Source organism: Bidens hawaiensis, unplaced genomic scaffold (assembly GCF_021521415.1).
Source record: "Bidens hawaiensis isolate Kalapana, Puna unplaced genomic scaffold, B.hawaiensis_p1.1 tig00039579_1, whole genome shotgun sequence".
NCBI lineage: Eukaryota > Viridiplantae > Streptophyta > Magnoliopsida > Asterales > Asteraceae > Bidens > Bidens hawaiensis.
In genome coordinates this window covers 155,440-170,217 of record NW_027496967.1, presented here as the reverse complement: position 1 = coordinate 170,217, position 14,778 = coordinate 155,440, and the positions used below count along the sequence as shown (strand labels likewise).

Here is a 14,778-nt window from a genome sequence, read left to right as displayed (position 1 = left end):
AGGCGTACCGTTAAATGAAATCATGTGGCTATTTTTTTTATCTAATTTTCTTTATGTGTTTTGCTTTGTGTTTTCATTGATGTGCCACAGAATTATACAAGCATTTAGTTGTTAGACATGAATGGGACTTCTAACTTCACAAGTCATCAAATGGTCATTTGGTCAAACATCATACATCATTTGTGTCCTTTTAAACACAATCATCTTTACCAACCCAAATCAATATGTAATGAAGTTAAGTGCTCTCATATTTTTGGACAAAAAAAGGTGTTGGGTTGTAAAGCCTTTTGGGTCTTTGGCCCGGTTTGCAAAGAAGAAGGAAATTGGGATGGCTGGCTCTAATTTTATATATAATGTTCTTTTTTTATGTCATTTGTTATAAAATATCTTATCATCTTTTGTTATAATTCGTTATTCAGTTAAAAAATATAATTACAACTTATAAGATCACTATGTGCATCTTTTCGTGATTATGAAGAAAACTGTGTGAGAATGCACCACATATTTGTATGAATATTCCACTAGAAAATATAATTTGAACTTATTAAATTATTTAATTTGATTATAAGTTTTTTTATTTAATCATTTAATTTATATAGGTTGATTGTATTTCATTTGAGTTTACCGTGTATCACACGGGTTCTAAAGCTAGTTAGTATATATACCCGAGCTTGTGGATTATATCATTCTGATTGTAAGTTTCTAGTTTAATGAAAAATACGATATAAATTTTGTTTTTTTTTTGTTTATCGATTCTAGTTGCCAAACTTCAGTATATAATGTTTTATTGTTGTCTAAGCTTTGCTAAGTTGCTAATACTAATCTTGTAATTATATATACCCCTTATGATGTAGTTGTAATTCTTACACCTAATAATGAAATAACGTATCTACAACCCGTGGACGTAGATCTCCCACTGGACCGAACCAAATAAAATTCTTGTGTCGTGTTTATTGTTTATTATTTTTTTGTTTCTGCGTGATATTCGTTAGTTTAGTGCGTTGATTATTTTGGCTGCGTGCCACTCTGTTTGTAACAAAAAGCTCTTGGACTTGACTTGCTAATTACTGTTTGTAACAAAAAGCTCTTGGACTTGACTTACTAATTACAGAAAACTCCTCTGGCAAGACACTAGAAGAGTAGGAGAGAACAAAACAACATTACAAGACTAGAAGCGGATATTGTAACCACCTAACCCAGCTAATATCAACTTTCGATTCCTATTCGTAGCCTATCAAGCCGCCAACACTATACCAAAGCACTTTCCTTATATCCTAGATAAAGGAAGGTTCTAAGGGTCACAAAACTTTAGCCTTTAAATCTTTTACTTTATTTAATGCCTAAAGACCAAAAGGACTTCATTCCCTAATCTGTTACTTATTACAGCATTTGGTTATTCCCAAGCAAAGCACCACATTGATAAGTCATGGCATGAAACAAGAAGTGAACAACTTATATCGAAACAGAAAACCATAAATATGAAAATCAGTATCGATGTTGTTTGGTTGAAATAGGCACGTTGCCAGTACTTGGTAAAAGTTTGAATCCCTAGTTTACAATACTACACAATACTTTATTTAGAATACAAGTCGGTTTTCTATTCAATTTATATCATAATGTTCAAAAGAAAAATTAACACTATTTTGTATTAAAATGTTAATTTAAAAAGCTAACAAAGATTGAATGGGTTTAAAAATGTATTTTATTAATAGTATAAATGGTGAAATCGAAACTTTGTGTGTGTGTGTGTATTGTAAAATTGGGTAACAGTGGAGACTATATTCACGGGTCAATCTCTTCTTGTCACACAATTAAGCAACGGGTGACATATCTTATCAACACTACACGGATGGTTATTACCTTTTCAAGGATTTAAAGTAACTAGAAAATATACCCCCTTCATATATAATATTCTAGTAACTAAGAGAATTTTTTTGTTACATCTATGTAAGGATTATCTTCTCTCCATATAAAATTTGGTGGTTATTATATATAAGCGTCTTTGTCACATTTCAAATTATTGCGCATTTATCATGAGTCGCTATGGTTCATCGGTAACCGCAATCACAAACCTTTGAACCGTCGGCCTTTGACAACAAATCACAATAGGTGTCACTTATGTGAATTGGTGTGTTTCATTGAACCAGCCAAACTCATCTAATAGTTATATGTTTCTCTTTCTTATTTTGTATAAGACTTAAGGAGGTAGAGATCTTGTGGAGGTTTTAGATCAAACCTGAGCACCATCCTCCTACCCTATTCATGGTGACTTACTTCTTGTAAAATGTTTGTTGGACCGGTTGGTGAGCGTTCTTAATAGTGGTGAATATCATTTTGTTTTCAATCCAAAAGAACCTTCACTTTTTGTAATTTTAAAATCTAACAATCCTCTACCACTTCAAAAAAATAGTATAGTTTTTGAAAAAGACAAATTAAGGAGGGCCTAACCAAATTCTTAAATCTCTATCACTACTAGCTAGAAAACAACTTTTTCCCTAGAAATTTACCAACATAACTTTTTGTCGACGAACATTGGCGAATCAAAAAAAACAAAAATACATATATATTTTATTGTTTATCAGTGGTAAGCCGTCGACCATCACATGTGGATTACTGTCGGGGCATGCAACTTGCATAACAATAAAAATACAAAACAGGGTTTGTTAAGTACCCTTCTCGCAAAAATCTCCATAAGTCTCCGACGCACGCCTAAACATTACTTTTTTTTTCTTTTTCTATAACAATATTTTAAGCGTAATTTCTTAAATCTCAATTTTCGAATCTCTTTCATGTGTATTTAGCTAAAACTACGTTGGCATCTTCACAAATGGCTTGTCTTCCGTATTTTTATAGTTCTCTCAATCTCTCCGGTTTGAATGTCCATGTTCCTAGCAATGTTCCTAGCAATTCAAGCGTATCGTTTAATGAAAATCATGTGGCTATTTTTTATCCGATTTTCTTTGTTTGTTTTGCTTTGTGTTTTCATTGATGTGCCACAGAATTATACAAACATTTAGTTGTTAGTTGTTACACATGAATGGGACTTTTCACAAGTCATCAAATGGTCATTTGGTCAAACATGGTACATCATTTGTGTCGTTTAAAACACAACCATCTTTACGGACCCAAATCAATATATGTAATAATGAAGTTAAGTGCTTTCATACACTTGGAAAAAGTAAAGTGTAGTTCTGTAAAGGTTTATGGGCCTTTGGCCCGATTTTCAAAATAGAATATGCGAGGCTAGCCTTAATTGTTTTTGTTAAAAGTAGAAAAATGAGAGATATGAAGTTGATAGCTAGCTGAAAAAAAGAAATTTAGACTTGGGTAATCAAGGGTGGGTTTGGGAGGCCCGCACAAGTGAGTTCTGCAAAGTAAGCAGCGTCAACACTCTGCCAGCCTATAATCCCTCCATAAATTCATGCGCTCAAAAGATTATGAGTGGCGCGGCGATCGGCTCTCACCGCTCGCTTTGTTTTCCTTACTCATTGGTTTAAGGCAAGTTCTAGAATTGCACATATGCCTTGTATTTATACAACAAGGCTCTATCTTCATCTTTCCTTTGCCCGATGTGGGATCAACTTATAAGAGACATATTATGTTCTCTCTTTTTTATATCAATCTAATCATTTAGTTATGTTTCCACCATAAGAGGTTTGAATCATTCGGTCTTGGAACTTTTCGCTTTCAGTTTGGTTACTAGATTTTAAGATCATGGAACCGATTGTATGTTCTTCGGTTTCGGTTGGTTGTTTTGTTTATTCGTTCATTTTCGATTTTGAGTTAGTTTATTCAGTATTGGTATTGTTTTTTCGTTAGATATTTAACCACATCATGAGCTCCAACTCTAATTCTTATAAAGTCCACGAACTAAACGGGTCTTCAAAGTGTTTTCAGTCTTGGTTCTAAGATCTAACATATTAAAGTACCTCCTCAATACCATTTTAACAAAGTTGTGTCCGCCAAACCACCACACCAAAGGGCGCTAGCCCCTTAACACCTTCCCACTCTTTGGGTGGGTTGAGGTCCACTTCTCTCACCAATCACATGCAAACACACACACCTTTATTTACCGTTTCTATTTAAGTATTAGTTAAACGATAGCCTGACAGCTAAAAGATGGATTAGTTAAAGCTCATTGTCTACGTGAGAATGACATGGGAAGACGTTATGCACTTCTTAATTAAACCATTACATTTCAATTTACCATAACATTTTAATCATTTATAACTCCAACCATAACATCTTAGTTTACCATCGTCAGTCTCAATTCCTTCCAACAGAATAAGCTGTGTGACACCAAAGAACCAAAGACAATACTTAACTATCAAACTGTAATATCATGTGTGATTTATCTACGTATGCGGTAAATGCATATGTATTGAGTGCAAACGAGAGTACACGAGTCTAGTTTTTGCCCTTCGGATATACAGAATATTCCACCAAACTTATTGATTAATTACAAAAACATATGGCCAGAATCATATAATATACACCAATGATGACTCTCAAAATGTTGGGACCAACGGAACTTTAAACATAACTTACAGAAACTAACAACCCTATAAAGAATCATCAACACTTTGTTTGAATCATAAGAATATGGTAAAACTTCAATGCAAATGAATCTTTACTGAGACTTCCTTGGTAACAAGGGTTCCAAATGCGAGTCGGAATCTTTAGATACTCTAGATTCTCTTTCGCCAGACTCCAGTTTAGATGCTGATAAATCCTCGTTTCTTTGTGTTCCTAATCTTTCAAGAAACCTTAGAGGGAGACGAATCAGGTACTTTTGGTGCGTCGTTTGGATTAGGAACGTGTTGGAGGCAAACTTGAACCGCATCATGGACTCTCACGAAACACCATTCTTTACCAATTTGGTCAATGAATCCGGATTTTGCAAGCGTTAATAGAACTTCTTTGTTCGGATTGGATATAGCTATCTGCATATTATGATATCACAAAATTAGATAAAAAGTAATCCGCTCCATCTAAGCAATGAAATTTATATGTAGCTGATCCAAGAGTTTGCAACGACATATTTTGACCAATTAGACCAGGGGTTGTCAAAAAGTCTCAGTTCGCTCGAAAAAAACTGTCTCGTATAAATTTAAGCCCAAATTTATTTATATATGTATATAAGTTAACGTCGTATGGCATTTTTTAATAAAAAATAAAAATTATTGAAAATTCTCTTAATTTTAAAAAATCTCATTTTGCTCGTTTAAAAGTAAATCCCAAATTATAAAACCCAAATTTTTACATATATTTTTAGTTTATAAATTTTGCATTATATGTATGTTACAAATACTATTTTTCAACTTTTATACATACTGGCTCAAGCTTCTGACGAGCCAACCTCAAGCTCAACATTTCAGCTTGTTAAGATAAACGACCTGGCTTGGCTTGGCTCGGCTTGGTTTGTAAACAAGCCGAGCCCGACCCCACCCCATCCCGGCTTGGCTCAGCTCGTTTACAACCCTAAACTGGATAGAGGCAGGTGGACTAGAAAAGGGCCCAACTTCAAACGAGCATCGCTTTGACTCTGTTTGGAGTTACATGACCCATAACTAATGGAGGAAAATGCCTCTTACACAAACCATCTCTTAACATCCCAAATTCTTCATTTGGAGCTCCGATTTCAAATTTAACGTTTTTTCCCCAGTTTTATCAACTTTGGTTGTAATTTTACAACTTTCCATAATTCTAAAAAAATGTGTACCTGGATGTCTCTTGAGGTGTATTCTTGATACAGTTCTTTTAGTGTTTGAACTGCACTAGAGTCAACATAAGTAACAGCTGAAAATGACATTAATATAAACGTATAAATATATAATTAATAAATCATTCGTTAACTATTAACTGATAAACAAACTTACGAGCCATCTCCAAGATTACAAAATATATTCTCTCAACTTCTGGCCCGCGTTTGCTAGACTGATCAACCACAATTTCATACTCCCGGATCCTAGTATTACACAAAATATATTTAGAAGTCTTTTTAGCACAAAAAAGTTATCAAATTTAAGCTGAATTTATAATTCTCACCTGTCTTTAATATAACTTGTATTGGCAAAATATATAGGTGAATCAATTCTAACAATTACAATGCCATTGTATGTGTATGCTTCCGGATATTGTTGGATGTTCCTGTAAACGGTGGTCCCCGGTAGTCGTCCCAACACAGCTGCAATAATACAAATTTATAATCATTAATCAATCAGAAAAGCATTTTCTTAGAAATAAATATGTAAATGATAACCTTACCAATATGCGGGTTTGCCGATTCATGGATCACAAAAGCCAGAGAAAAACCAACCTGTGTATTAAAACACCGAAAAGTCAATTAGATTAAGTAACTTTCAGAATATGTGTGTGGTTGCGGGTAGCTTACCCCAACAAGGACACCGATTTCAATACCGAGGAACAAAGTGGTTGCACCAGTAACGGCCCAAAGAAAGAAATCTTTCTTGTCTACTTTCCATAAAAATATAGCCTCATCACAATCCACCTTTACATACACGGTATTTTAAAAAATTTAGGATTATTTGAGTAAAGAAATTGGAATTAATATTAAAATAAAAAAGAAGACCATAAGGCAAAATAGAAATCAGATTATAATAACAATACTAACCAATCCAATGACGGCAGAGACCACAATAGCAGCAAGAGCACACTGCAGAGATTAAGAAAATTGATACGTACCCACAAAGCAGTCAACACAATTAAACAGCTACCAAAAAATGGGTCAACTCAATTATTCAGTTACCAAAAATAGAGGAGCAAACCATGGGACAGTTTTTACCTTTCTTCTTGTTATAATAGTGTAGAGATTAAGGTTAGGGATATCTATGTTTATTGTTAATTAAAATTAGGGTTTATCAACCTTGTATTTGGAGAATTGCCATCTCGAATTGGCTAATCGGAGATCAAGCCTATCTCGAATGTGGCTAGTTATCTTAGACTCTTAGTTCCAGTAATTTAGATTTCTGGTTTCTATCAAAAATACTTCAAAAAAAAAAATAACAATTTGACAATGATGTTAAGGAGTATACCTGAGGTTAAGGAGTATACCTGAGGTATAACTTCAAATAATGGTGTCATAAATTGTAGAGCACAAGCCATTATAACGCCCATGATGATTCCAGATAAACCAGTTTTCGCCCCACTTTCATGATTAACTGCTGACCTTGAGAAGGAACCTATAACAAATAAAAAATAATAAAAAGGGTAACGTGCATTTTAACTATTATCAGATTTGTCCACGCATAATAATAACCCTTGCACTGATCTCACCTGTTGACGGGTATGCTGAAAACATGGATCCACATATATTAGCCACACCAAGGCCAAATAACTGTTAGAAAACAGCATCACTTTGGTTATAAATCAAGGATATTATGATAATATAAACTTTTATTGTTGTTTATTTGGTTATAAACCACACCTCTTGATTTGAGTCCAGTTCATATCCATTCTTTGCTGCCAGAGCTTTAGCAATCCCCACAGATTCCTGCAGTACAACTTAATCATTAGATGGGTAAGGTAATAAATTACATAATGATCATATTTAATTACACAGTAATCTTATTTACCAGTATAGCCACACCAGTAATGAGGAATGCGGTCGGGATTAACGACTTGACATAACTAAAGTCTTTAGGGATGGAGAATGGTGGAAGCCCTTGAGGTATATCTCCCACCTGAAATATTTTATAATAGTGTTTTAGAATAAGAATACAGAAGATACAGAAAGTGAATAGATTTATCAGAAGAATAAAATATTCATGAACATATACTGAAGTTAGCTTCTATTTGTCAAAAATTTAACAAATGCTTGCATTAATTTCGCAAAATTCATTTTCTTTCCAGCTGAACAAGTAATCAGTATACCAATCTGAACCCAACATATTAAAAACAAAACTATCCCATATTCAGATTTTGTTTAATTATCAACAGATTAGCGGATGCATCATATCATAAAACAGTCATCAAATAATTTTAGAAGTTCAATTTTTTCATAAAAAGCTTCTCTCATTATTCTCACCAAAGTAATGGAAGAGGGATGAAATATTTTCACAAAGGCTGTACCCACAACAACAGCAGTGAGAGGGCCCCCTGCTCGCAGGAACCGCAAATTCTTCCTTGTTTTCCCCTGTAAACATAACCATCAAACTTAATTAAAAAAATCAAGTACAATGGGTAAGAAAATAATAAACTGAAAAAAACATGTACCAAATGCTTCATAACTAAAATAATTGCTAGGATAAAACTCCCCATCAAGAAAGGTGGCCATAAGAACTACAGGCAATGAAAATTTGTCAATGATTAGAAAAAATAATTGAGAAAATATAAGTAATAATGATTTATCTATTAACACCAATAGAATATAAATCAGGTGAAAAATAGGATACCTTATCTGCTCCTGCTATAATACTTTTGACCAATGGGATTATTTTGCTACTTCGGTCCACATCATATCCCAGAAAATACTTTGCTTGTGATAAAGCAATAACAAAAGCTGAAGCAGTTGTAAAGCCAGATATTACAGAGTGGCTGATAAACCGAATGATCCATCCAAGCCTATAAACATTAAGAGAAAATACATAACTAATTAAACCGTCAAATAGTTTATGCTACTTAGAGAACACTATTTTTACCATTTAAAATTGTTATATAACTTTTAATAATAAAAAAGATGGATGAAGAAAAAGTACCTTAAAAGCCCCATTGTGCATTCTAGAATCCCGACCATGAGTGACAACAATATCGCGAGTTCTGTATACAATTCACCAGATGAATCAAAATTGCCAAGAACATTAGAGACCAGTAAAGAAACCAATGCTACTGGACCAACTGCCAGCTGGCGAGATGACCCGAATATGGAATACACAAATACAGGCACTAATCCAGTATCTGAAATGAACGATAATAAAAGAACAGTTAAATTGATCTTCTTGTGATCACAGCATAAAACTAGTTTCTAAAAGGACCAAATGTTCAGCTTACAAAGTCCATATATCGGTTGTAGTCCAGCTAGCTTTGCATATGACATAGACTGATCACACAAAAACAGAAATAAGAAAACCAAAACAAAAAAAAAAGATTATATACAAATTATTAAACATTTATATTCAGCAAATAACAAAATTATGTTTAGGAACAAGACTATCATCCTCTCAAAATTAAGTGCACAAAAACAATTTACTGGTGCTTAAAACAACTCTTTTGAACAATGTGGCTGTAGCCTTTTCAAATTGGTACCAAATTTTGAAAATGGAGGCAAAGTTCATCATCCACCTATAGGGCTGGAAATTTAAGACATGGACCTGTTAACCCGACACGGAGTTAAACAGGTTTGGGTGTGAGCTTAACAGGTTTCGTGTCTTACGCAGGTCGACACGACATGATAAAAATCATGTCTGGACAGCTTAAACCTGTTTAGACCTGATCATACTTATTTATGTTTTTATTTTTAAACACACACATATTATACTACTAAAACCGACAAGTTTAAGGCATTATAAAAATCGTGTCTACTTATTTTTATTTTTTTTAAATATATATATTTATATTAATAAATCCCTATGTGCTTCTTTTAGTCAATTAGTCCTACGACTACTTCCTTCCTTTACGCCTCTACGATTTTACAACTCCACCACTACCAGTCGTCCAATATACATATAAACAGTTTAATACGTTTAGATCGTATTAAACAAGTCGAATCCACACATTTATAAACAGTTTCATGTTCGTGTTTGAAGAAAATGACACGATCAGTTTATCGTGTCGTGTCTGACCAGTTTAACACGTTTAGATCTATTTGCCAGAACTGAATCTATCAATTACACTAAATTATAAATCCTATATTTAGTAACAGATCTGAATGTCACTAATACTTCATCAACAGCCTAATCATACACACATACCTTCTAAACAGATCACTTAAACATTATAACACAATAATTAATTAATTAAGCACGTGTCAAATTACTATCCAACCAAGTAAATGCATCCGAATCAATAAAATCAATTCCACTATTCTAATTTTCTAATTTCTAGTCAAACACTTATTGTAGGGGTATGGTACTAAACCCGGTTTTACGACCCTAAATTTATTATGTTTGGCTTATTTTATTATATGGACTAATACAATGTTATTGGACTGAGGGGGTTTTGTGGAGGTAACCCTAACTGGGCTAGGCCCATTAGGGTACCATGATGGTGGCCATGAGGCTCCCTATATAAGGAGGTCTCCACCTCCTTATTAGGGGTTGGTCATTCTCAATAAGAGCCACCACCATATTTTTGTGTCTGTGAACAAGAGATCCTGGAGATTTCTTAGCGGTCACCTCCACACCCCCAAAAAGTCATTGCAGATCCCAACCAGCCGGAGAAGAAGATCAAGACGTGGTTCGTTCATCTCGAAATCCGTGGAAACATCGTCATGGATCAGGTCAGATTCATCTCGTGTTTCGACATTGGCGCCATCCGTGGGACGGCAATGAACCACGCTTCGCTTCTCGTCTCGGCCCTCCGATCTGTTCATCAATATCTCGGGTCTACGGTTTCTTCTTTCAGATATGTTCTATGGAAATCCAAAAATCCATAGATCTAAAAAATACTTCCAGATCTGGAAATACACAGGAAGAAATACCACCGAACTTTTGGGGAAAACCCTTAGATCTGTGTTTTTTCTGAGTGAAATATACCAAATCTAGTTATGATTTTTTCAGATCTGGGTTCGTTTGAGCAACAGTCACACTTCATATTCATAGATCTATAAATCCTATTAGATCTGTTGGTTTTACATAAAATCTACCTGATGTGGATATTCAAAATCTCTAGATCGTGCGCGCCACCGCGGATCAAAATCGCTCCCTGTGGATCAACTTCGGATTCCGCATGCGCGCTCCCGGCGATCACTCCACGCCACAGCGGGTCGCATGCGCGCTCCCGGCGATCACTCCACGCCACAGCGGGTCGCATGCGCGCTCCCGGCGATCACTCTACGCCACAGCGGGCCGGGGCTCCCGGCGATCACTCTACGCCACAGCGGGCCGCATGCACGCTCCCGGCGATCACTACACGCCACAGCGGGCCGCATGGGCGCTCCCGGCGATCAATCTACGCCACAGCGGGTCGCATGCGCGCTCCCGGCGATCACTCTACGCCACAGCGGGTCGCATGCGCGCTCCCGGCGATCACTCTACGCCACAGCGGATCGCATGCGCGCTCCCGGCGATCACTCTACGCCACAGCGGATCGCATGCGCGCTCCCGGCGATTACTCTACGCCACAGCTCACGCATATCACATGCTCATGAAGACAGCCAAAACCTATGCTCGTGGCGCATATCACATGCTCACGCATCACACATGCTCACGCGTATCACGTATGCTCACGCATACCACATATGCTCACGCATCACGCTTGCTCACGCATCACGTATGCTCACGCATATCACATGCTCACGCATCTCATATGCTCACGCATCACATATGTTATTGGGCTTCACGTATGCTCATGCATATTAGATGCTCACGCATCATGCACGCTCACGCACCACATCTGCGCGTGAGAATAAAGGAGACATTGCGCAGGCCGCGCGTAAGCGACATAACAAATGAACAGTCTAATCCAAATCAGGATAAGAACAACCATGATTGTACTCACATGGCTACGCGCCATACTTAAAGGTTGGGAATCCTCATAATATCCCATATGGCTACGCGCCATACTTAAAGGTTGGGAATCCTCATAATATCCCATATGGCTACGCGCCATACTTAAAGGTTGGGAATCCTCATAATATCCCATATGGCTACGCGCCAAACTTAAAGGTTGGGAATCCTCATAAATAGGCCACGCGCCAAGCTTAAAGGTTGGGCACACCTCATAATTTGCCCGAGGATGGGAACCATGCAATACATCCACTTTTAGTTGACATGTTTTTGCAGGTTCGGCTACGAGCCGCACAAACACCTATGACATCATTATTATTATCTGGCCATTTGTGCCTCCATTATTATTTTGAAAACAGGCCGGGATATTCATCCTGCGCGGAGGAGGCCCTTGTGGGCCAGTCATTATCATCATTTTATAGCTCGTAAGTCGCCTCGCGCGCAAGCTTTTATTATTCTTACAGCTCGTAAGACGCCTCGCGCGCAAGCTTTTATTATTCTTATAGCTCGTAAGACGCCACGCGCGCAGGCTTCATTATTCTCATAGATCCGTAAGTCGCCTCGCGCGCAGGCTTCATTATTTTTACAGCTCGTAAGACGCCTCACGCGCGCAAGCTTTATTATTCATACAGCTGGTAAGACGCCTCGCGCGCAAGCTTTTATTATTCTTACAGCTCGTAAGACGCCTCGCGCGCAAGCTTTTATTATTCTTATAGCTCGTAAGACGCCACGCGCGCAGGCTTCATTATTCTCATAGATCCGTAAGTCGCCTCGCGCGCAGGCTTCATTATTTTTACAGCTCGTAAGACGCCTCACGCGCGCAAGCTTTATTATTCATACAGCTGGTAAGACGCCTCGCGCGCAAGCTTTTATTATTCTTACAGCTCGTAAGACGCCTCGCACGCAAGCTTTTATTATTCTTATAGCTCGTAAGACGCCACGCGCGCAGGCTTCATTATTCTCATAGATCCGTAAGTCGCCTCGCGCGCAGGCTTCATTATTTTTACAGCTCGTAAGTCGCCTCACGCGCGCAAGCTTTATTATTCATATAGCTCGTAAGACGCCTCGCGCGCAAGCTTTTATTATTCTTATAGCTCGTAAGACGCCTCGCGTGCAAGCTTTTATTATTCTTATAGCTCGTAAGACGCCACGTGCGCAGGCTTCATTATTCTCATAGATCCATAAGTCGCCTCGCGCGCAGGCTTCATCATTTTTACAGCTCGTAAGTCGCCTCACGCGTGCAAGCTTTATTATTCTTATAGCTCGTAAGTCGCCTCGCGCGCAAGCTTTTATTATTCTCATAGCTCATAAGTCGCCTCGCGCGCAAGCTTTATTATTCTCATAGCTCGTAAGTCGTCTCGCGCGCAGGCTTTTATTATTCGGCGTGCTATATCTTATTCATGCTAGTGCACCATCATTATCATAAAAACCACAACACGTCACCATCATGAAGAAAACCTCCCAAAACTCAAAGACAATAAAGATAAGGCCGAAGAAAAGGGAAAAAACCGCCTCACGCCCTAACACACCTCATAAAGTCCAACGCTCCACCTAAACGCTTGCGCGCCCAGGAGCAACGCTGGACTTGGGGGGGCTTGTAGGGGTATGGTACTAAACCCGGTTTTACGACCCTAAATTTATTATGTTTGGCTTATTTTATTATATGGACTAATACAATGTTATTGGGCTGAGGGGGTTTTGTGGAGGTAACCCTAACTGGGTTAGGCCCATTAGGGTACCATGATGGTGGCCATGAGGCTCCCTATATAAGGAGGTCTCCACCTCCTTATTAGGGGTTGGTCATTCTCAATAAGAGCCACCACCATATTTTTGTGTCTGTGAACAAGAGATCCTGGAGATTTCTTAGCGGTCACCTCCACACCCCAAAAAAGTCATTGCAGATCCCAACCAGCCGGAGAAGAAGATCAAGACGTGGTTCGTTCATCTCGAAATCCGTGGAAACATCGTCATGGATCAGGTCAGATTCATCTCGTGTTTCGACACTTATCAATCAATCAATCACCTGCGGAACGAGCATGATTCCGACGGTGACGCCGGAGATGACGTCAGGCTGCAGATTCTGGCGCCAATTGTACGTACGAATCCACCTGGAGCACGGAAGGAACAAATCGATCCAGTCTACGGTCTTCATCCGCTTCACTTTCGACTTCCATCTCGAAAACGACGAGGCGGAGGATGATGACGGCGTGGTGGTGTCGGCGTGTTGGAGAGGTATGACTTTGACCGGACGAGTTCGTGGCATGGCGGACGCTGATGATGAGACGGAGACGAGGTCAGAGAGACTAGAGGATGCGTAAGTTATCTCCATGCGCACCCCTGCCTGGTGCACGTTGAATATTATTATTATGAGGGAATTGCCTACGCCGATAACCACGACTTAATTAATTTTTACGATTTGATTTTAAATGAAATGAAAGTCTATTTTGGTGTTTGTTAAGTTCCTTACGTCAACAATTTGTAGGTCCGATTAGTTTATATTTTTCAGCTTAAGCTTAATAATTTAATTAATATTTAATTTAATGAAATTTCACCCTTCATAAAAATATATAATTAGATATTTAGATCCAAGTTAGTTGTCCTATCCTCTGGATATTATCCGGATTTGATTCTCTATTGGTTATTTTTATGAATATCTGGGTGAATGAATAAATTATGGCTTTAATCATTGGTTCGAACTTGATATAGAGCGAGGATATACGGATTCTATATGGTTTCTGCGCATCAGATGAGTACAGTCCCATGACGATCGATGAGTGGCCCTTGGGCATAGCCTCAAAATGAAAGGTTTACACGTAAGATTATTTATCATTAAAAAAATTAGATCAAATCGACTTGAACGAGGCTTGGCTTGTTTATAAAACGAATTGAGCCAATTAGCTCGTTTACAAACAGAGGCGAAATTGAACTACCGTTTAGTAGCTTGGATGGTCCTATGTAAGATGGCTATGGAAATAATAATCAAAATTCATGTATAATCCATCTACATTATTTAATTTTAAGAAAAATAGCATTTATTTTAAAAATACACATTGAAAGTTGAGTGATTTTGTAAATTACTTTTGTATTTATTGAA

At 37.6% G+C, this 14,778-nt stretch overlaps 1 non-coding gene and 1 pseudogene across 2 annotated transcripts; both read right to left on the bottom strand.

Moving 5' to 3' along the window:
* Positions 1 to 3,345: 3,345 nt before the first annotated feature.
* On the bottom strand, positions 3,346 to 3,502 carry LOC143591350 (U12 minor spliceosomal RNA). The gene has a single exon (XR_013145649.1). It is a non-coding gene; the product is annotated as a U12 minor spliceosomal RNA (small nuclear RNA).
* A 664-nt stretch (positions 3,503 to 4,166) lies between these two features.
* Positions 4,167 to 14,063, bottom strand: LOC143591341 (sulfate transporter 4.1, chloroplastic-like; annotated as a pseudogene). The gene is made up of 17 exons (XR_013145647.1): positions 13,708 to 14,063; positions 9,010 to 9,058; positions 8,718 to 8,916; positions 8,415 to 8,583; positions 8,236 to 8,301; positions 8,048 to 8,155; positions 7,596 to 7,703; positions 7,448 to 7,513; positions 7,297 to 7,357; positions 7,075 to 7,202; positions 6,635 to 6,676; positions 6,395 to 6,511; positions 6,268 to 6,319; positions 6,049 to 6,187; positions 5,880 to 5,968; positions 5,723 to 5,799; positions 4,167 to 4,943 (listed from the first exon to the last, which is right to left on the bottom strand). The product of XR_013145647.1 is annotated as a sulfate transporter 4.1, chloroplastic-like (transcript).
* Positions 14,064 to 14,778: the final 715 nt, after the last annotated feature.